Source organism: Pan troglodytes, chromosome 7 (genome assembly GCF_028858775.2).
Source record: "Pan troglodytes isolate AG18354 chromosome 7, NHGRI_mPanTro3-v2.0_pri, whole genome shotgun sequence".
In the NCBI taxonomy this organism is placed as follows: Eukaryota; Metazoa; Chordata; class Mammalia; order Primates; family Hominidae; genus Pan; species Pan troglodytes.
Window position 1 is genome coordinate 112624579 of NC_072405.2, and position 21070 is coordinate 112645648.

The 21070-nt window shown below is 39.3% G+C and overlaps 1 protein-coding gene and 1 pseudogene across 25 annotated transcripts in view; both read right to left on the minus strand.

Moving 5' to 3' along the window:
- The window catches only part of UBR5 (ubiquitin protein ligase E3 component n-recognin 5), a 159671-nt gene that overhangs the window by 118522 nt on the left and 20079 nt on the right, over positions 1-21070 (minus strand). The window lies entirely within an intron of this gene.
- Positions 16791-16900, minus strand: LOC112204310 (small nucleolar RNA U13; annotated as a pseudogene).

The following is a 21070-nucleotide window of genomic DNA, read 5'->3' on the forward strand; positions in this document are numbered from 1 at the left end:
TGCCTCAGCCTCCTGAGTAGCTGGAATTACAGGCATCTGCGACCATGCCTGACTAATTCTTGTATTTTTAGTAGAGACAGGGTTTCGCCTTGTTGGCTAGGCTGGTCTCCAACTCCTGACCTCATGATCTGTCTGCCTCGGCCTCCCAAAGTGCTGGGATTACAGGTGTGAGCCACTGCACCCAGCCCCTGAATCTGTTCAGATTATAAAACGGTGTAGCAGCTGGTTATGATGGCTCATGCCTGTAATCTCATCAACTCAGGAGGCTGAGGCAGAAGGATCTCTTGAGTCCACGAGTTTGAGGTAAAAGTGAGCTATGATCGCCCCACTGCACTCCAGCCTGGACACAGAGCTTAGCAACTATAGGCCTCCGGGTTTGACACATAAGAATTAAAGAATTACTACAAGTTTATTTCTTTGGTGAAAAGCAATCTGATCACAGTCTTATACTTCAGATTTCAGCTTGCACATTGATCCCTGTTAACCACTGCTCAGTCACAAGCCTTAACCACATTTTATTTAAATTTGCATCAACAATTTCTAAATCAGTGGTCTCACTTTTCTCACTTACTGCCTACCCAAATAAATCTGTGCCAAGTAGCAAACATCTGACTGACTTTACTCTTGGGTCAAATGACCCCAAATTAAACAAAAGACAAAACACAGAAAGACAAAACAAAAGATGGTTTTTGTGAGGTAAGTTTCATCTGTTGGCTTCTTGAATCATAGTTTGTAAGGAGAACTTACACTTTTATTAATGCTTATGAAGATGATAAATGCCAGTTTATATATAATGCATTCACGTTATCCTAAATAAGAACATTCACCTTCAAGATGCATTCAAAGAAGAAAATGAAGTTTCTAAATAAATATTGTAACTTCATAAAGGGTAAACTTTTTAAATGTGAACTTCTAACTATTCCCCTTAGTTATCAGTTTTAGTTGAAACTGTCAAAAAGATTTCTATTAAACTGAGAAAATTCATGTTTCTCTAGTTTGCAGAGAAAAATGCTCTGCAAACTAGAGAAAAATTACATTATTCATGGTCATTTCATTAGCTAAACTGTTTTAAAATGTATACCTACAACCAATTTCTTCCTCTAACCTGAAAAATACTCTGATTAGAAATTCTTATATTGTACCACAAATAACACTTTTCCTAATTAAGTGAAAAGGAGACCAAAATCCCAAACTACTGGGGCCATTTGAAAGATAAACACATCTCTGAAAAACGAAATGCTGAACACACACACACACACACACACACACACACAATCAGTCATGTTCCTTTTTTGTTTTTGTTTTTCCTTTTTGTGGAGAACGGGGTCTCGCTATATTGCCCAGGCAGCTTTCGAACTCCTGGGCTCAAGCTGTCCTCCCGCCTCTTGCCTCCCTGAGAGCTGGGATTACAGGTGTGAGCCACCGCACCCAGCCCAGTCATGTACCTTTAAAGCAAAATCAATCACGTTATTTTCAGCTCCGTTCGAAACAGGAAAAGGGAAAGAATACACGTGCCAAACAAGAAGAAATTTGGTAAGAAAAGATTCAAGATATGGCCTTTATACACTAATTATTCTTAATAATTTCATAAGTCCTTCTGTCTTACCTAATTTCATTTGTTTAACAGTAAGACTATATATACATTCATACAAGAATCAAACTATGCTAGCAGATAAGACCGAAAGACTTCTTCAGGGCTCCTGACCAAAAAAGTGTAGCATCCGACCAAAATTTCAAGAGAATATACTAGGCTTTCTTCACCATAGTCCATCCACATTCTGAATACCTGTGACTTCATTCCTTAAAGCATCTCCCAAATGCAGATAATGTATTCAAATTACTACAAATCCAATTTTAACTCTACATACAAATAAAATATCTCAAGAGATAGCTGATGTACTTCATAGTATAAACACTGCTATTTGGTAAGTTATTCAGTCCTTGAGAAAGAACTGTAAACTGAAATAAAATACCTGAAATGAAATCTGATTTCTCTATAGAAACAAGACAATCAGGGTTATATTCCTGATCGAGGATCTTGATGCCATTAGATTCTGGAGAGTTTCTTTGTACAAGATTTACTGAGATGGCTTCTTGTTGCCGTTTTATTAACGTCAAAGATGAAATCGCAGTTTTGCTGCCTTTGAAATAGTCACTTTACGTCCTAAGCTGCCATTTCATCAGCCCCAGGCATCACACCTACTCTCTTGTGAGGGGCAGCTTGGTGAGGTGGGAAGAGTACGCTGTAGTGTCAAAGAAACCTGGGTTTGATTCCATCTCTACTGTGAACTGGCTCTGGAACTTTGGTAGAGCTTATTTTAACATCCCAGAGGCATGGAAGGTTTCTTCATCTATTAAATGCAGATAGAACTACCATTTGTCTAGTAGTGATGCTGTAAGGATTCAAGATAATTTTGTAATATACCTTGGAAAGAGCAGGCACTTAAGTGTTCAATAAATGGCAGCCATTTATCAATATTACTGAAATGTATTTTTCATCCTTGGATAGCTCACTATATTGCTACTTCAACTCTGCCAAGCTCTGGCTTGAAGTGATTCTCAAACTAAATAGGGCCTTATTTGATTCCTAAGATCTGCTAGGAACCTGAGGATCCAGGGAATGAAAGCTAAGTCTGGGAATTCTTGGAAAAAGAAATCTGTGAACACACTGTAACTCCTTGTTTCTTATACACGAGTTTTTATTTCAGCGTTTTTTTTTTTCTTCTGGTCACTACCGTCACTCTAACCGCATCTCTCTCTTCCAGAAGGAGCCTGTACTCCAAACACAATTCCCTAACTAAATCATACTCACAAACTACTCTTTTATTTTTGTTTACATAACTATTCCCTCAGCCTTAGAATAACCATATCCCTTCTGAATGGCACTGTCAGAAGAAAGAAAGCAGGTACGTAGGTAGGTAGGTGACATACAGATATTAGACAGACTGACAGAATAACTATATCCCTACTGCCTTCTGCACACATAGCTACTAGTCTCAGGCCTACACTGAAACAAACTGTGGGAAACCTTAATTTACCCTTCACTCCAGACTAAACTAGGCATTTCTCTGAATTCCAATATACCTAGTACATATTTCCCAACAGCAGTTCTTATACTCAAACTACTTGTACCATCAAATATCTGTCTCCCTCACTGCCAAACAAACTCTTAAGGCAAGAACTGTTTTATTAATTTCAAAATTCTCAATACCTGACACATAGTAAATGCTTATTTATATGGATGGGGGAGCTTAACAAACGGACATTCATGTCTTAGCTCTAAGCCCTACACTGCCTCAAAATGGTGGATTTGCGACTTTTTAAAAAGTCTTTCTTTTAAAATGTTTAAACGTTTAAAAAGTAATTTTTGGCTGGGCACGGTGGCTCACGCCTGCAATCCCAGCACTTGGGAGACCAAGGCAGACAGATCACTTGAGGCCAGGAATTCGAGAACAGCCTGTAACATGGCAAAACCCCATCTCCACTAAAAATACAAAAATTAGTCAGGGGTGGTGGTGCACACCAGTGATCCCAGCTACTTGGGAGGCTGAGGTACAAGAATCACTTGAACCTGGGAGGCAGAGGTTGCAGTGAGCCAAGATTGTGTCCCTGGCACCCTAGCTTGGGCAACAGAGTGAGACTCTGTCTCAAAAAATAAAAATAAAATGAATAAAAAATAAAAAGTGATTTTAAAACATTCTGCTGTGACCAATATTAGCAGACTAGGTTTTATAAAACACAACAAAGGAATGTTGTCCTGCAAAATAATCCCCCATAGGCTACATTATAATTCAAATGGTGCTATAAGAGTATGAGGAATTTCTGAAACTCTGAGAATTAGCCCCAGAAAGAGTTTACCAGACAAACAGGAAAGTTACTCAATACTTCATAGTTGTGGGATACTCTCCCAGTCCTCTTGCCTAAGAAGACAATCTTCTTTCTCCTCTCCCTCTCCCTCCCCTGCGGTTTGTATCTGGGCTGGTGTTAGGGAAATGTGCTACAGGGACCAAAAGGAAGCTGGAAGCAATAGCAAGGGGGAAGGAGAGCTTATCAGGGAGCAAAATTACAGATAAAAGCCTATTATAGTGCAGAGCCTGGCTGTCTAAGCGCCTTACATTGGTAACAGGAATCTAACTGGTGAAGTGCCTTAACATGAAAATTACAGGAAGTCCAATCACTGGAGGTCTTCCAATGGCAAGTAATACAATAAAATATTCTAACACCTAATGCTTACCAGAATAGGAATAATTGGATATAAACATACACATTAAATTGTTTCTTTGGTTTGGGCAATCATCAACATTGTAGCTTTCATGAAAAGGCAAAATTAGTGCCAGACTGGTCCTACCGAGTCAATCAAAAGCCCTGGGTTTTGACTCCCAGCTCTGACACCGTGTAACCTTGGATACCTCATTTAACATCTCTTGCTCTCATGTTCCCACTTCTGTCAAAATTTATCTGTTTCACAAAGTTGTTTTAAGAAACAGGTAACATCACATGCAAAAGTAATGTGTACTCTCTAAAATAAGAGTGCCTAAATATGGCTCATCATCGAAATCCCTGGGGAACAATTAAAAAGACATATTCTTAGGCCCCATTTAAACCTACTAAATCAGAAATCTCTAAATACAAGGCTCAATAATTTATATTCTGGCTAAATAAATATTGGTATATGCATGAAATATCTCTGGAAGGAATAATACTAATCACCTATGAGGAAGGGAAGTAGAAGGCCAGGAAACAGAAGAGGGAGGGAGGCTTTTCACTGTATGCCAATTTACAATTATTTATTTATTTATTTTTATTTTTTGAGACGGAGTCTCGCAATGTTGCCCAGGCTGGAGTGCAGTGGTGCAATCTCAGCTCACTGCAATTCCACCTCCCAGGTTCAAGCAATTCTCCTGCCTCAGCCTCCCAAGTAGCTAGGATTACAGGCGCCCGCTACCACACCTGGCTAATTTTTTTGTATTTTTAGTAGAGACAGGGTTTCACTATGTTGGCCAGGCTGGTCTCGAACTCCTGACCTCGTGATCTGCCCGCCTAGGCTTCCCAAAGTGCTGGGATTACGGGCACAATTTTTTATTTTTAGACCACATGAACATATTACCAACTTAAAATTTTTTAAAAAAAATGTCTATGCATCCACAGTAATTCTGATGGCTCAACTAGGTTTGGAACTCACTACTCACTCTAAAACACCATAAATACACACAAGGATTAAAATATTCACAAAAGTAGGGGTCCGTTTAGGGAGGCAGTAAGTAAGCATACTATTTCAAGTTTGGAGACTGTTGCTTAGGACAGCCCCCTCTTAGAAATTCACAATTCATACACCTCCATTAAGCCTCCAATAAGCCCTACAATGAAAAGGCCTGTTTATGCTTAATCTTATGCTTCCCAAGTTGAAGCTGAACATGGAACACTCGCTAGTAAGATCTTGGGGAACCAGAGGACACTGGTTTGAGAGCTAAGGTTCCTGAAGTAGAGCAAGTCTTAGTCATCTCTACCCTAGAACCCAAGAGAGTGTATCTAGAACATAGAAACCTCCTCCAAAAGGCAGAGCTCAACAGTGACAAACTGCTTTTCCTGTCTTTTCTCTTCGTCTACAAATGGTTTCCCAATTTCCTTATTGTTTAATCAACTGAAAGGATTTTTTAAAGAGCATAATAATCCACTGTGCCTAAAATCATATCGTTAAAAAATGTACAATACTGGCCAAGCGTGCTGGCTCACACCTGTAATCCTAGCACTTTGGGAGGCCGAGGCAGGTGGATCATGAGGTCAGTAGATTGAGGCCATGCTGGCCAACATGGTGAAACCCTGTCTCTATTAAAAATACAAAAATTAGCTGGGCATTGTTGGACGCGCCTATAGTCCCAGCTACTCAGGAGGCTAAGGCAGAAGAATCGCTGGAACCCAGGAGGCAGAGGTCGCAGCGAGCAGAGATCGCGCCACTGCACTTCAGCCTGGGCAACAAAGCGAGACTCTTATCTCACAAAAAAAAAGGTAAAATACCTACAGCCCAAATAAATGTTTTCAACCCAAATATGGCAGTAGGCATTTTTATTCCTTTAAGTGTGAAAATAAAAGATCTTTATGATTCAAAAGCGCCTTGTTTTAGGAGACAGCAATAGATTTCAGTATTGTTTTTCCTTCTCCAATATAAGCAGACCCTGCTGGGCATCTTTATTCCCATTAAGCCAGACTAATCAAGTGAGCTGTACAATCAAACCACTTGACAACCTCATTTTTTACTGAAAACCTACAGATCTGCATAATCAGAATGGGTCTAAAAGCTATATCAAATGGCTCTTTGAAGTCTGCACCTACTTCAATGCACTCTAATGGGTCTCTAATCTAGAAACCCTTCCTTCAACTATCTAAACCAAAGCAGTCAAACAAATGTCATCAAAATTAAAAAAAACTGCCATAGCCAAATTTAAGGACTCTATCATTGTGTTTTGTCACTATGGAGCACAAATTAACATAAATGATTCCTCTCTGTGTGGTATCACAACTACCACAATAAAGGCTTGGTTTTAGTCTTCAAGGATCCACCAGAAAATGCTTCCAGTTCTTTGCCTTATAATAAATATTAGGTTGGTACAAAAGTAATTGCAGTTTTGCCGTTAAAATTGCAAGAACTAGGTCGGGTGCGGTGGCTCACACCTGTAATCCCACCACTTTGGGAGGCCGAGGTGGGTGGATCACTTGAGGTCAGAAGTTCCAGACCAGCCTGGCCAACATGGTGAAATCCCGTCTCTACTAAAAATACAAAAATTAGCTGGGTGTGGTGGCGCATGCCTGTAATCCCAGCTACCAGGGAGTCTGAGGCAGGAAAATCACTTGAACTCAGGAGGCGGAGGTTGCAGTGAGCCAAGATCGCGCCACTGCACTCCAGCCTGGGTGACAAGAGTGAAACTTGGTCTTGAAAAAAGGAGGAAAAAAAAAAAAAAAAAATTGCAAGAACCGCAATTACTTTTGCACCAACCTAATAACTCAATGTATGCTGACTCAACAGACTCAACAAGCGGTTCCAGACTAATATTTTAGTTTACTGACTTAGTTTACAGCCTAATATTTTAGTTTACAGACTAATATTACTGACCAAGTAACATCTCACCCCATCTCAACGCCCACTCTCATCTTCTCCCAGTAGATACAGGGGGGTTAGGGGTAGCGGTGGGGGACAACTTGGTCTTTTAGATAGTGCATGGATATGACAGTAAGAGAGCTAATCTTGGGAAAGACTATGAAGAAGAGCTGCCTACCTTCCAGTCCCTAATTATCTTCCCCAATACTGCTGCCTTTTTTGCCGTGCTTTTTTTTTTTTTTTTAAATGCCTGGAAATCACTTGCTGGTTACAGAGATACATCTCAAGGCATAACAAGTTTATTGGTATCATCAGCTACCTCCTCTCCCGGTTTCTGAAAGGGGAAGATGGTGGAGGAGTGAGTAGAGGTATATGCGAACACTAAACTCATCTCCAGCCAGATGCTCTTTGTAACTGCCACCATCTCAAACCTGTCCTGGTAATTAATCACTATGTTAGGAGAACACAGATGTTTGTAAAACGCGGTCGCCATCATTATAGCTACAATACAGCAGTGTAGCCCTCCTGTTTTCCACAAAAATAACTGGCATCTATTTAATACTTCGGTGTGTATAAAAACAGAAAACCTAACAAAATGGAGGCAGTCTTATTAGAATATTATCAATAAATAATATTGCCATAATATTGTCATAGTAAGTGTCAATTCACACTTGGACCATACATTTCCTTTGTCCCAGACTAAATTCTCTATACCTCCTTCTTACCCTGACCACCCCACCAACCCTGATTGTCGACAGTCAGTGTAAAAACCATTCTACAGATGTGGTTGGTCCTGTTATCTCCACTTTCTCTCCTTTCCATCAAAAGCTGAAAAAAGTGAGTAAAACTAAAACAAAAAGGAAAAAAATATAAGAAACACTTCTTAACAAGTATTTACTGAATATTATGTGCAGATATGCAAACCAGTAGAGTGAAAGAATGGCTGAAGTAGAGATGATGCATTGAGTTCACCCTGAGGAAAACTTCTCCTACTCTAAATATGTAGCTATGAAAGGCAACTGTAAAAAAGAGAAAACCAAAAGACAAAGCTGAGATGAGATACAAGATGAGTATCTCCACACAAGAAAAACAGAGTAAAAGAGACTGGGTGCCAGAGCTGGGTTCATCCTAGAAGCCAGTTAGGCCCACATTTTTAGTAGAAAACTTCGTAACTGAAAATTTTAACAGTAACCATTAAAATAATGGAAATATAGTCTATGACTTTCGAATCAAGAGGGAGGGAAAAAAAGGAATGCAGAAAACTAACCATCTAACAGAAGAGGAAAAAAACAGCAAAGAGGCCGGGAGCGGTGGCTCAGGCCTGTAATCCCAGCACTTTGGGAGGCCAAGGCAGGCACATCACTTGAGGTCAGGAGTTCGAGACCAGCCTGACCAACATGGTAAAACCCCATCCATACTAAAAATACAAATATTAGCCACACATGGTGGTACACGCCTGTAGTCCCAGCTACTCGGGAGATTGACACAGGACAATCACTTGAACCTGGGAGGCTGAGACTGCAGGGAACCAAGATCGTGCAACTCCAGCCTGGGCAACAAAGCTAGACTCAAAAAAAAAAAAAACAAAAACAAAAACAAAACACACACACAACAAAGTAAATGGATCAGAAAATATAAAATTCAGAGAGCAGAAATAAGTCTACTTATTCGAATAGATTAATCTCACATATTACAAGTCAAAGATTAAGGGGAAAAAAGTCAGGCATCAGTAGCGAAAAAGACAGCATTAATAGGGATAGAGACTATATTACAATAAAAGGAACAAACTACAAAGAACATTGAATAATGTTCATGAATCTGAAAGTTTCTAACACACAGCCTCAACAATGTATACAACAAAAACTGACCATTTGAGAAGCTGTCAACTCTGATGAAAAATTTAACATGCTTTTTTTTTTTTTTTTTTTTTGGACATAGGATCTCCCTATGTTGCCCAGGCTGGTCTTAAATGATCCTTCCACCTCAGCCTCCCAAGTAGCTGGGACTACAGGCAAGCACCAACATGCTCAGCAGAGAAAGTTAACATATACTTCTGTATTAGTCTGTTTTCACACTGCTATAAAGACATACCCGATGCTGGGTAATTTATAAAGAAAAGAGGTTTAATTGATTCATAGTTCCACATGGCTGGGGAAGCCTCAGGAAACTTACAATTATGGCAGAAGGGGAAGAGACAAGTCTTCCATTGCAGCTAGAGAGAGAAAGCAAACGAGAACAGGGAAAACTGCCTTATAAACCAATCAGCTCTCGACCAGGCATGGTGGCTCATGCCTGTAATCTGAGCACTTTGGGAGGCCAAGGCAGGTGTATCACTTGAGGCCAGGAGTTCAAGACCAGCCTGGTCAACATGGTGAAACCCCATTTCTATGAAAAATACAAAAATCAGCCAGACATGGTGGTGTGCGCCTGTAATCCCAGCTACTAGGAAGGCTGAGGCATGAGAATCACTTGAGCCCAGGAGGCAGAGTTTGCAATCAGCCGAGACCCCACCACTGCACCACTCTGCCTGGGTGACAGAGCAGGACCTTGTCTCAAACAAACAAACAAAACCATCAGATCTCATGAGAACTCACTATCACAAGAACAGCAGCATGGGGGAAACCACCCCCATGATCCAATCACCTCCCATCGTGTCCCTCCCTTGACATGTGGGGATTATGGGGATCACAATTCAAGATGAGAAGCCATATCCACTTCTATCAGATACTGACAGTTCAAGCAGACAAAATTTCAGTAAAAGGCAGAAAGAGTGACGAAGAACATTAATAACCTTTCTCTAACGAATATACAGAAACCTACCTCCAAAGTGAGGAGTCACAGATTTTTTTTTAAGGTATAAAGCATGTATCTCTGACTTCTGAATTTAACAGATAAGTAAAACTTCCTTCAAATTATAAGAACAAATATAATTTTACCAACTTTTCATTTTTTCAAATGAGATTCAGAAAAGAACAACTAACTACTATTACTAACATTTAAGAAAAGATGGTTTTTAAATTTTAAAAAGTCAAAAAAGAAAAAAGGCAATCTAAAATAAAAGCTTTTTCTCACTAATCATGGACTGTGAAGATTTTCTTAGAAAATGGCACCACAGCAAAGAATTGTACAGTTCAATATTTCTTAACTTTTTTGATCTCAGGAAAAAGAAACATACAGATATTTCCATTTAATAGTGAGTCTTTGGTATAACAGTTTCCTTGTTTTACATTTGAGAAAACAAGTGACTACAGAGGTGAAGTGATTTACTTGTAATTACTCAGTTAAGAGGAAAGTGGGAAAGAAGGCATGAGACAAAACCTTCCCTCTATCCTTGCCATCATGCCACACCTGCCACGGGTCCAATTCAATTAACAAATACTTCCTGAATTCCCACAGTATAAGGTTTTACAAGAAATAAAATGAACTGTAAAATACAGCATGGGAGGAGGTCAGGGAGAGGAGACCAACAGAATCACCTGTGGAGGGGGCGTCTCTACATACTCGGGAATACCACCCTTAATAGTGGGCCACAGTTACAGAATACAGTGTAACCTACCCATCAGGAAGCCTAAACTTCAGGAAAAAAGGAAAGCTGAGAACCACTGATTCAAATCCATACATCTCAAGTAGTTTATAATCTACTTGTAAAAGCAAAGTAAGTAGAAAAACATTTCAAAAAAGGAAATATAACACAAGGGTAGAGAGAGACACACACAAAAAGAAAACACAAACCCTGATTACAGTGACTTTAGAATAATTTTTTTAAAGCCTGAAGATCAACAGAAGCCTCGCAAAATTAAATCTTGAGTAAGGCTTGAGTGCACTTTGATAAGTTAGTTAAATGTGCATATCCTGGGATACTCATTTTCAGGAGGAAAATGTAGAGTTATTGCAAAGACAAAAGCAGGCTTTAAGTCTCTCCTTGAGAGCAAACAGGACCACAGCCAAGAACCACAGATACATGAGCAGAGATTATGAGAAAAGTGTGTGTGCTAAAGAGAAAATCACATTAAAACACACACACACACACACACACACATACAGAGAGAGAGAGAGAGACACACACACACACTGGGTATGGAGAAGTTGTGTATTTAGAGAAAACAGGAATAATTTTCCTGTATGTAACTTCTAGTTAAGTGTATGTGTATCCCAAATACCTCCTGCAATTCCACTAAGATGACAAATTTTGAAAAACAAATGAATTTTAAAGTTACAGGGACAAAGAGAAAGACGAGGCTAGTCCATTCAACAAATTTTGGAAGCTGGAAAGCCGACAGACAAGTGGCCAGTGAGTTCACGACAAGAGAAAACTTTTCAACCTAAACCCTACGTGGTAGGAGGAAGCCGAAAATGAACAGGTCAATTTTTAGGAATTGGAGGCATCACATTCCTCTGAAGCCTGAGGGTAACGCAAAACAGGAACTGTTGGAAATTAGCATAAGGAGTAGTTAAACCCCTAGCTCCCCACCCTCTAGACAGGAGACTGCTCCCCTTCCAGAGGCTAAACATTTCCTACTTAGCAAAATTCAGCCAGAGTAATAATAGCCTGGGAATACACCCAGAATCGGTGTGGGAGGGAGAAGGGGTGTCAGAGACCAGAAGAAAAAGTGAAAGCTGTCTGTTGAAATCAGTAATCAGCCCCCATCCCAGAATGCTTACAGCCACGCTCTTACCTGCCAGGATTCCTCTTTGGGGAAACCAGCCCAACAAGAAAAATATATATATTTAACAGAATATTTTTTAAGAAGTTGGTCTCATGGAAAACAGGGCAGAAAAGAAAATCACAGTAGCTATGAAGTTGTCATACATCCAACCACCAGGAATTCCAAAAAGAGAAAAATGATAAAATGGATGGGGAGGGAAACGTATTAAAGAAATAACAAGAAAAACTTCCTGAATGACACGAGCTTCCAGAATAAAAGGACCCATGAAATATTTGGACCCAAAATACAATGAATGAGTAAAGGACCTACATCAAAGTACATCAGTGTGAAATTTCTCAACACAAGGGACTAAAGGAAGACCCTAAAATATCTCAGGGCATGAGTTCATAAGGCATAGGGTTAGGGAGATGTCAAGCAGAAAGAATCAAAACAGCACTGAACTCCTCAAAAGGGATACTGGAAGCTATGAAACAATGATGTAATGCCTTCAAAATTTTGAGGAAAAATTATTCCCAACCAGAAATCATATATCTAGCCAATACAATGTACAGCCAAAAAATAAATTTGCTTTCATCTTAATAAACCAAAAAAATGGCATACCAACAAGAGTAGGGACAAGCCTTTTTGAAAACGACACAGAACTTTTTAAACAATCAAAATAGATCCAAAATTCCTTAAAATGTCACTGAAACAGTTAAGTGAAAAAAACAAACACAAAAAAATCAATCCTGCCTTTTTGGATGAAGAGCTCACTAGTCCAACTAACTTTACAGCAATGATTCTCATCTTTTCTTCAAAGGTGATAGAATATTAAAGGTATTATTTGTGTTTAAAATGTATATGGGCAATTTTAATCATCTTTCAATATTTTAAAGGTTAGTATACATTAACAGAAATCTTCAGGAGTGCCCTAAAAATCTGAACTGTGGCCGGGCATGATGGCTTACGCCTGTAATCCCAGCACTTAGGGAGGCCAAGGCAGGAGGAACACAGAGTCCATGAGTTTGAGACTAATGTGGGCAACATAATGAGACCCCGTCTCTACAAAAAATTTAAAAATTAGCTGGGCATGGTGGTACATGCCTATAGTCACAGCTACTTGGTGGGCAGATGGAAGAGAGGAGCTTGAGGCGAAGAAGAGCAAGGAACAGAGCAAAGACCAAAATAAAACACACACACACAAATTTAGGGACAAGTCTCTTTAAAAACCAAAAGAGCTCTGCTGAGCTGCAAAGGAGTTCCAAGTTCCACCTGAAACCAGCAAGTCTAAAAGGGCCTTGACCTTACTTCTCTAAACTCTCTTACTAGTTTCTCGAGTTATTGGCTTGACCAGACAAGCAAGAAAAACTCTAACCATAACAATCAAGACCTAAAGGCCTGACCTTTAAACTAAATCAAGAGCTTTAATCTGAAATACCAACAAAGGGTTACTGAGTCCCTCAACACATACCAAAAAATAATTTGAAACAGAAATTCATTTGAATGATGGCAAGGTTTACTTAAGACATTGGCATCAACAGGGTATTACAGCACATAATATGCTTAGTACAGAGCCTAGTACAAAATGTTAGCTGCTCCTGCTGTTTCTTCCATCACCATTTCTGACTGAAAGAAAAACTGTTAAATGAGACGTGTAAAAAGGAATTTGGGGATGCAGAAATGCTGTTATTACAACTGCTACTACTTATAATCAGTACCACTTTGGATGAAGAGATCAAAGGTGAATCCAAGTATCTATCATTACACCCCAATAAAAAATAAGCACTGAAAGACATTCAAAATAGATCTTATAACTAACTCAATACCTGGACATAACTGAAGTTCATGTATAAATTGTTCTGTATTTCATACTTACTGTAAAAATAATGTGAAGCATGGAATCTATCAAATTCCTGGTTATCTCAACTTCTCCAAATTACATTTAGAATTACCTCTATCCCACCCAAGTGACCTATCAAAAATGCCTACAAAAAGTATAATTAAGGTACCACAGTCCAGTAAGCACTTCCTCTTTTGACCTCTTCCAGAATTTCTTGACTCTATTTTTTTTTTTTTTGAGACAGGTCTCACTGTGTTGCCCAGTCTGGAGTGTAGTGGCTATTCACAGACACGATCATGATGCACTACAGCCTCAAACTCTCAAACTCCTGGGTTCCAGTGATCCTTCCACCTCAGCCCTCCCTAGTAGCTGGGACTACAGGAACAAGCTACTGCACCCAGCTAATCCCATTCAATTTTCCAATTAATCACTTACTGCTTTGAAGTGTCATCTCTGATGCTGCTATTCTACCTTTTACATTTCTATTTTCCCAACTATATAGTAAGCTTACCCTTAAGGATAAGTAAGGCCTGTAACTTTTTGCACATCCAGGCATTTCGTACAAAGTAGGTACTGTGTGGATTGACTAAAGATACTAGAATCTTACACAAAACCACAGACTAACTGTTCACAAACTTTCTCACCCAAACACATAAAAGATAGAAACAATTCAGTGTCACTATGGTAATGATATAATGATTCTAATATGATGTGCATAGTCCACCATCTCACATCCTAGCATGTAAGGATGGAGAAGCAAGAGCTTCATAAATAGGTAATGGCATACTGGCTTCAAAAATGAACAGTGGTCCCTGTTTCAATATTCAAATGGAGACCAGGTGCAGTGACTCACGCCTGTAATCCCTACACTCTGGGAGGCCAAGGCGGGTGGATCACCTGAGGTCAGGAGCTTGAGACCAGCCTGGCCAATATGATGAAACCCCGTCTCTACTAAAAACACAAAAATTAGCTGGGTGTGGTGATGCACGCCTGTAATCCTAACTACCTGGGAGGCTGAGGCAGGAGAATCGCTTGACCCCAGGAGGCAAAGGTTGCAGTTAGTCGATCACAGCACTGCACTCCAGCCAGGGCGACAGAGCAAGACTCCATCTCAAAAAAAGAAAAAAAGAAAAATGAGCATGGAGACTGTCACTTTATACATAGTCTCCTCTCCTCCATCAAACCCCATGCAAAAGGGAAGAAAAGATACATGATAGTGAACCTGTCCTCTGCCAACAGGTTAAAATTTTAATACAGTTTTAAAAAAAATTAACGTAGACAAAAGGTAACAGTTAATGTACTGTTTTTAAAGGCTGGAGCACAGTCCTTTACTATGACATTCTGTTTTTATCTACAAATATTTAAAACTTTAGTTCATATAGGCCGGGCGCGGTGGCTCATGCCTGTAATCCCAGCACTTTGGGAGGCCGAGGCAGGCGGATCACAAGGTCAGGAGTTTGAGACCAGCCTGGCCAATATGGTGAAACCCTGTCTCTACTAAAAATACAAAAATTAGCCTGGTGTGGTGGCGGGCACCTGTAGTCCCAGCTACTCAGGAGGCTGAGGCAGGAGAACTGCTTGAACCCAGGAGGCGAAGTTTGCAGTGAGCCGATATCACACCACTGCACTCCAGCTGGGTGACAGAGCAAGACTCCATCTCAAAAAAAAAAAAAAAAAAAAAAAGACCTGTACTCAGGGACCCACCACTACACAGCTGTACAGCAAGGGAACCACAGTACCTCCTTCAACTCAAATTGCTTCCCCAACAACATCGTCAGGATGTTAAATAAAACAATGTTTGGAAAACACAGTGCTTCATGCGTAGTAACAATGCTAAATACAACACTTAAAATGTGCAAACCTCATGATTTACCTAATCAGCCTCTAAATATTATATAATTCTAGCCCAGAAACTTACATTCCTCAATCTCCAAAGGGAGACCTCCACAAAACAATAATTTACTATAATGTCAGTTTCTATCAGCATTTCACATAATCACATAAATAAAACTTCTGTATCCATTATAAAACTCACAGTCCATTAGGTTTTTAAAATATCTCTAATGTAAAAGATTCTCCAACATTTATATCAAACCATGATTAACAAAAAGTTCCTGGTCAGGGGTGGTGGCTCATGCCTGTAATCCCAGCACTTTGGGAGGCCGAAGCAGATGGATCACTTGAGCCCACGAGTTCGAGATCAGTCTGGGCAACACAGTAAAACCCGAAACCTCACCTCTACTAAAAACACAAAAATTAGCCAGGCGTGGTAGCATGCACCTGTAATCCCAGCTACTCAAGAGGCTGAGGCATGAGAATCCCTTGAGCCTGGGAAGCAAGGTCACACCACGGCACTCCAGCCCAGGCAACAGAGTGAGACTCTGTCAAAAAAAAAAAAAAAAAAAAAGGAAGGAAGGAAGGAAGGAAGGAAAAGCTCCTCTGTGATACACTGAGCTTTGTAATTTTTTAGCCATTGTTTTTGTCTTGGCTTCAAGAAAATCTGAAAACTAATTCTACTTAATTTGACACTTCGCTAACATTTCTACCAACTTTCCCATCCAGAACTTATTCCTTCCCCTCTGTTAGACCTAGGCAGACCCTTAAAAACTGTCTAGTCTCACATCCTTGTCTTATGAGTAACAAGAAGGCTTTCAGATATAAGGCCTCTTTTGATTAGAAACAAAATATGTGATGTACAAAACGTGTGTAACACACACGCTCTTTTTCACATTCACACAAAAGATCCCGCAAGTTCATCACATATTCAATAAAAACTGCAAAATACCCAAGAAAAATGGCACATATGAATAATAACCCCTTGAAAACTGACCACAAATAATATCAAAATACTCTCTTAGGCACAGCTATGAAATAATAAGCCCTATTTCCAATAAACTTTACATGCAAACAGATGTGTCTTCTTCGTATTAATCATACTGGCAAGCTACACATTTATTTCAACAATAATGCCCCACACCCAAAAGATTTTTGGAGTTTTCCTTTTGGAAGTGGCATTAAGATTTCTTTAGAATGCCACTACATACCCAGTCCCCAGTACAATGCCTGACACACAGTAGGCACGCAAACTATTAAATGAATACACACAATAGTAGTATTTCAGTGCAGACATGTCTCTGAAAATAGAAAACATTCAGTCCTAAAGCTTACTAATTAAACGGATGATGAAGCCGAGTGGTTCTTCTTTTTTTCGTATCAGAAGAGTAACGTGCTGATGACGTCATAACAAGATTTGAGGGTGGCACATCTCACATATGCATATGAACACCCAATCATCACGCTTATAATAGACTACAAAACGATCCTGAGTAGGTTTTGCAAAATACTATTTCATAGAAAATATACCCTGAGTCTGAGCAGAGTCATAGTAAAGAACTAATCGCTAGCTCACATTTCAATCTTTAAGTCTCAGAATACATCAAATATTTCACACTTCCTAAACAATGCACCTAATCAATCAACTGACTATAAGTAATACTAGTGACGTCAAAGAAACACATTTATATTGACTTGCCTTGTGATTCTGACCTAGATGCTTTTAAGGGGGCCTCTGTGATGTTAAACCAACTGTCGAGTTCAATAATTATCTCAGGAAATTGTTCGTTAGTAGTTACACTTCCATAATATGTATTATTCTGTCCAATGCCATAAATGTTAAGTCCTTATAGTTTGTTTTCAAATACATGGTATCAGTCTTTTCTAAAACATTCATAGTACCCAAATCTCTTTCTAAATAATTATGCTTTACTATTATCACTATTCTTAACGATCACAGTGGTTTAAAAGAAATCTATAAATTATTTTATACTTCTTCCATCAAGAGGTAGAGTCTAATTACTCTTCCCCATATATAAGCTAGCCTGATGACTTGCTTCTTGCAAAGGTAATGAGGCAGAAGTGACGCTGCAAAACTTCTAAGGCTAGGTCACAAAAAGGAATTCCAGCCTGGTTTTATTTCTTGGGATGCATGCCTTTGAAACTCTGAGCTACCATATTAAGGACTCTGGCTAATCGAAGTCTCCATGATAAAGAGACTACACAGATAGAGATGCCTAAGGAATCCCAGCTGTTGCAGACCCCAGTTGTTTTCAGTCTTTAAATGAAGACGCCCTCTACATGACTCCAGCATTTGACTGCAACTACATGAGAAACATAGAGTAAGAACCACCTAGCAAGTACTGTCAATTCCCAGAAGAGATAATAATAATATATGATTGTTGTTTTACCCATTAAGTTTGGGTTGGTTTACTGCCCAGCAATAAAAAATCAGGATGATGAACAAAGAAAGAACCTCAACATTTTCTTGGGCCCTGGCTCCATTGGTATATGACTAAAGACTCATTTATGCTTCATCTTTACTATCTTCCTTACCATCTTCCTTTTACTGCACTACATTTAAAAAACAAATTTTCTTCCTATTAATATTAAGGATTTTTTTTTTTTTTTTGAGACAGAGTCTCCTCTGTCGCTCAGGCTGGAGTGCAGTGGCACAATCTCAGCTCACTGCAAGCTCTGCCTCCTGGGTTCATGCCATTCTCCTGCCTCGGCCTCCCAAGTAGCTGGGACTACAGGTGCCCGCCACCACACCTGGCTAATTTTTTGTATTTTTAGTAGAGACGGGGTTTCACCGTGTTAGCCAGGATGGTCTCGATCTGCTGACCTCATGATCTGCCCACCTCGGCCTCCCAAAGTGTTGGGATTACAGGCATGAGCCACCACGCCCAGCCAAGAAGGATTATTTTTTAAAAAACAAAAAAACTTTCTATTAATTTACATCTATGAACTTCCTTCAACATTTATTTCAAATACTTATTTACAAATCTATTTAACCATAGGCTCATCTGAATAGTACATGTTTGCTCAAAATGAAAGCCAATCCTTACGTAGCATCAAGAAGCAACACTTTGGGCCAGGCATGGTGGCTCATGCCTGTAATCCCAGTACTTTGGGAAACTAAGGTGGGCAGATCACTTGAGGTCAGGAGTTCAAGACCAACTGGCCAAAATGGTGAAACCCCATCTCTACTAAAAATACAAAAATTAGCCTAGCGTGGTGGCAGGCACCTGTAATCCCAGCTACTCGGAAGGCCGAGCTGAGATCGTGCCACTGCACTCCAGCCTCGGCAACAGCGAGACTCTGTCTCAAAAAAAAAAAAAAAAAAAAAGCGCCACACTTTTATATATACAACTGACAGGCCAACTCTCAACAATCACACCCGGTAATGTATACTGATAGAATGTTATTTCCTCATCCCTGCAGTCAGGAGAGTGCATAAGGAAACAAAAGCTGACAAAGCCAAAACCCTCACCAACCATTAATCTCTTGGAAAAATGGTCTCCAAACATCCCTGTAAATTTAACAAGTGCACAAACTGGCCTATTGCTTCCACATCTTTTGAAGCTAAGCCACTGCTAGTCATAGGATGTTAATCTGACAATACCATGTAGTCCAACGCAAAATATCTGCAAAATGAAGTTGCGAATCTTGCAAAAGGTACAAGACTTCATGAGGACTAGGGAAAGCAATGTTGAGAAATTCAACAAAACGTACATACACGTCAGTGAGAAACAAAGAAACATATAAACAGACCAATTAAAAGACAATGAATATCGAGGCTGGGTGTGGTGGCTCACCCCTGTAATCCCAACAATTTGGGAGGCCGAGGCAGGAGAATCCCTAGAGCCCAAGAGTTTAAGATCAGCCTAGGCACCATAGTGAGACCCCATCTCTACTTCAGAGGCCGAAGTGGGAGAATCACTTCAGCCTGGGAGGTTGATGCTGCAGTGTACAGTGATGGTGCCACTGCACTCCATCCTGGGCAGCAGAGCAAGAACCTGTCTCAAAGAAAAGAAAACTGAAAGTGACAATTGTGCTTTAACATAGAATGTCAACATCAAATGATTACATGTAGCCCTTGGAAAAACCACAAATATGTTTGTAAAAATTACTCCACGATAAAATTCAAATGAAACCAAATGCAGCATGTGAACTCTGACTGAACTCTGGTTTAAAAATTCCCACTATTATACACAGACATTTTGAGGACAGGTGGAGAAAAATGAATATACACTGAGTATTGGATGATATTAGGGAATTTTTGTTAATTTCCTATAAAGTGTGATAATGGTAAAGTGGCTATATAGAAAAAGGAGAAAAAGGTTCATATTTAGAAGATACAAGCACATGCATTTAAAAATGAAGTATTACAATGACTGCAACTTTCAAATAGTTCAAAGTTATTTATATACACACATATTTTGCAAATATAGCAAAATCTTAGTAAGTTAGGCAGGAATATCATCACCCTTACTCAGCCAAGAAGTTACAGAAGATACATCCTCCTCCATCTACAATCCTTAGGATTAAATGTTTTCTTATAAAAGGGAGGGGGGAAATATGTTAGAAGCATTCAAACCACAGCAAATCCATCCTGAATTGTAGATGCTGGTTAAAGTAAGGCTGAGACCTACTAGGTCGCGTTCCCAGACAGGCATTCTAAGTCACAGGATGAGATAGAAGGTCAGCACAAGATACAGGTCATAAAGACCTTGCTGATAAAACAGGTAGCAGTAAAGAAGCCAGCTAAAACCCACCAAAATCGAGAGAGCAATGTAAGTGACCTCTGGTAATCCTCACTGCTATACTCCCAACAGTGCCATGACAGTTTACAAATACCATGGCAACGTCAGGAAGTTACCCTATATGGTCTAAAAAGAGGAGGAACCCTCAGTTCCTAGTAATTGCCTACCCCCTTCCCAGAAAAACTCATGAATAATCCCTATTATTAAGATCAAAAAATAATATTCTATCAGTATATGTTACCAGTGTGATTGTTGAGAGTTGGCCTGTCAGGTGTATTATTTACTAGGGTATATGCTATTGTTTAGCATATAATAAAGAAATAACCATAAAAATTAGTAATCAGCAGCCTTTGGGAACTGCTCTGCCTATGGAGTAGCCATTCTCCATTCCTTTACCTTTTTAATAAACTTGCTTTCACTTAAAAAAAAATTTACTGAATCTAGAAGGTATTATCTACCTTCTAAAAGGTTATCCAGATAATTCATTGTTCATTCTTTCAATTCTTCTCCATATTTGAAAATGTTTACAATAGAATACTGGAAAAAACAAAAATAAAAATCTCACTAAAGCTACACAAACACACACACACACACCTCCCAGTCAAGAATCTCCACTTAAGGAAAGCCTCCTAAAGAAAATACAGAAAAAAAAAAAAAAGGTAAAGTTATAATGTGCTCTCTTTCAATGTTATCAGGACTATTAGATACCAAAAAAAACAAAAAACAAAAAACAAAAACTTCCAATGCTTGATTCACTCTTTATCCTAAAGATCAGAATATAGTGACAAGAACTAGTTTTTATAAAAAGACAGGATTCTGCTTAGTTTTGAAGTTCAAATTAATTTAATATAGATATACGCTAATGTACCTCAGGCACTAGGGATGCAAAGGC